This window comes from Hevea brasiliensis, chromosome 14 (assembly GCF_030052815.1).
Source record: "Hevea brasiliensis isolate MT/VB/25A 57/8 chromosome 14, ASM3005281v1, whole genome shotgun sequence".
In the NCBI taxonomy this organism is placed as follows: Eukaryota; Viridiplantae; Streptophyta; class Magnoliopsida; order Malpighiales; family Euphorbiaceae; genus Hevea; species Hevea brasiliensis.
Genome location: NC_079506.1, coordinates 27,381,516 through 27,384,968, shown reverse-complemented (window position 1 = coordinate 27,384,968; position 3,453 = coordinate 27,381,516). Strand labels below are relative to the sequence as shown.

Sequence of the window (3,453 nt, the reverse complement as noted above, 5' to 3'; positions counted from 1 at the left end):
TAAACATTATCAATCACTTCATTATGTTCAACTATATGTGCAAAATCCTTCTCAAAACTAACCTTATCAAAATCATTCAATTTAGGTTCCCTAAATAAATTACTCAAACTCTCATCAATAACTTCTACTCTAAAACATTCACCCTTTCTATGAAAACTTTAGAAGTACTAGATACATTGAATTTTACCTCCTCATGCCCAACTTTGAAAGTCAATATACCTTTATGAACATCAATTAAGGCCTTGCTAATTGCAAGGAATGGGCACCCAAGAATTAGAGGTACCTTTTTATCTCCACCATGTCTAATATAACAAAATCTGTAGGAAAAATGAATTTGTTGACTTTTATGAGCACATCCTTCACTACACACCTTGGTATCACCACAGAGCGGTCTGCTAATTGTAGAGAAATAGTAGTGGGTTTACCTCTCTTAGTCCCAATTTCTTTAAAATAGAATAAGGCATAAGATTAATACTAGCACCAAGATCACACAATGCTTTATCAAATTCACAATTACCTATTTTACAAGGGATAGTGAAACTCCCTGGATATTTAGACTTTAAAGGCAATTTGTTCAAGATAATGACACTACACTTCTCAGTAAGCAATACTTTCTCATAGTGCTTCAACCTTCTTTTCTTGGACAGAATTTCCTTAAGAAACTTGACATAATTGGGCATTTATGCTAATGCTTCTGCAAAAGGTATGTTGATATGCAACTTTTTAAACACCTCTAAGAATTTTAGAGAATTTTATCCTCCTGATTCTACTTGAGTCTCTATGGAAATGGTATAGGAGGCATGCAGGGCTTTAATGGCTTTGAGACTTTTTACTTTAACTTCACTTCTTCTGTATATTTAACCCTAATAGTTTCCTTTTAAACTTCTTTTCCTTTTTCCTTCTTTTGTAGCTCCTCCAATTGCTTTACACTTCTCAAATTAATTGCATTGCACTGCTCTCTAACGTTAGTCTTTATGTTGCTAGGCAAATTACCTTAATTCCTTCCAGATAACAAGCTAGCTATTTGCCTTATTTGTACCTCTAAGTTCTTAATAATAGCTTGCTAATTTTGTAAAGTCACATTCTGATTCTAAAAGTTCATCTTACTATCATTCATGAAATTCTCAGTTGACTTGGCTGAATTTGCCACAATGTATTCCAAACTTGATTTTTTATCTTGTTGTGAAATACCAGGTGGTGCTCTACTTTGATATTTAGGCTATTGTTATTATTGTTGTCCTCCCAAAAAAAATTAGGGTGATTAGCAGGGGTGTATATGTCAATGCATGGTTTGTTTTATTATCTTCCAGGATCGCCCACATATTGAGCTTGCTCTTGCATTGGTTAGAAAAATGACTCATCAATATAACAGTCCCTTATTGCATGTGGCCTAGTACAATTCTCACATATTGGTGCTCTAGTGCTAGTGGTAGTTGCATTCATTGACATCTTATCCAATCTTGGGAAATGGAATCCATTTTGGCATTCAGTATAGTAATGGAGTCGACTTCATGAACTCTAGTGGCTCTCCTTGTTGTGTTCCTCTCATTAGGCCATTGATAGCAATTATCTATCAATTCTTCCGACAGCTCATACCCTTCTTCAATTGCTTCTAGTATGACCATTCAATCCATTCTAGAAACTTTGAATTCATAATGTGGACACCTTCTCACTAAATCCTTAAATCTATCCTATGCTTTATAAATTGTTTCCATATCCATCTGAGCAAACATTTAGTATCATTTCTTAGCGTCACAGTCTTAGCTAGAAGAAAGAACTTAGCCATAAACTTTTCTACCAAATCCTCCCATTTAGTGATAAACCCATGACGCAAAGAATTTAACCATGCCCTTATTCTATCTTTTAATGAAAATGGGAAGAGTCTCAATCTAATAGCATCATTTGATACTCCATTAAACTTCAGTGTATCACATATCATGAGAAAACTCTCCATATGGACATTACGATCTTTATTTGTTGTACCTCCAAAATGACATGCAATCTGAACCATCTGAATAAGAGCAAGCTTAGCCTAAAAATTATTAGCTTGCACTAGAGGTTTTGCAATGCTTGATGTAGAACTAAACACTATTGGCCTAATATAATCCTGTAAAACCCTCCTTTGTTGCCTTGGAACTTGTGGCTCTTGCTCATCTTCCATTACTTCCTTAATCACAACTCTAGGATTCATGTCATCCATTTCAATATTAGCCTCTCTTTTAGCCTTCTTCCTTTCTCTACCTTGTTTTTTATTCTCTCTCCAAGTTCTCTCAATTTCAGGATCAAATTACAATGAACTTGAGTCGGCCAATCTTCTAATAAACCATATGAAATTAACTAAAGTAAAAACATAAAAATTAAATTTGATAAAATAAAAATACCTAGATTACTAATAAAATCAACTATTTTAATATTAAAGTTGCCAATCCAAGGCGATAGCGCCAAAAACTTGATATGTGTTTGCAAGTATATGGAATCGTAAAAGTAATACAGTAAAGTTAAGTATCGTTCCCATAAGGATTGTCATTAATTACCAAAATTTATGATAATTTTACTAATATTTAGACTATCAAATTGGATTAAATTCAAGAAATTAAAATTGAACTAAAAATAGAATTAGGTAAAATTGGAAATTAACTAATAAAAGCAACTGAAAACTTTAGGTTTAAAAACTAATTAAAAACTGGCTAGGGATATTGATGTCACTTGACCCATTAACTGATCTCAGTTTATTTTGTCTAATAATCAATTTTAACTACTCTTACAAGGGTTAATAATAAAAAATATTTAATTATCCCTTATGGACATCATCAAACCTTATAATTAATGAATTAACCCCTATTTCCTAATAGAGAGTTAATTAATTAAAACATTAGGAGAAAGATTATTTCAACAAAACTCTATTGACCCAATCATAATTTCTACTCTTAATTGAAATCTATGATAGTTGTTATTAAATCCAACCCATAATCATGTTTTCCAACCATATATTATAAATCTAAAATCATTCAAGTATTTGGCCAAGATACTTAAAAGCATTAACCTCAAAAATAACAATTATTTATGTCACAAGGGTTTTGTGGTCGCCTGGCAATTCTCATCGAAGTGGAAAGTAAGGGGACACCACTTTAATTTTAAGGGAAAATTAAAGAAAACCATTTATTATTTTAAGAGAATTTGAAAAGAGTGTTTACCACTTCTAATTTTAGAGATTCAGGGTTCAGGGTCCACATACATGTAGGGAAGGTGTTAGGCACCCCACATCATCCCTCAATGAGGGTAAGTAGATTTAAAGGTGTGCTCTTTATAATTTAACACCGATAATTTTATTAGAGTTTAAATTATGATATTGGTTCCTACATTTACTATATAAAAATGGAATACAAAAACATAGGAATGCTCAATGTCTCACCATTTAGAGTAGGCACAAACACAAAGGTAAGTGGGATGACC

The 3,453-nt window shown here is 32.5% G+C and overlaps 1 non-coding gene across 1 annotated transcript; it reads left to right on the top strand.

Moving 5' to 3' along the window:
• The first annotated feature begins 1,647 nt into the window (after positions 1-1,647).
• Positions 1,648-1,753, top strand: LOC131173689 (small nucleolar RNA R71). Its single transcript, XR_009144003.1, has one exon. It is a non-coding gene; the product is annotated as a small nucleolar RNA R71 (small nucleolar RNA).
• Positions 1,754-3,453: the final 1,700 nt, after the last annotated feature.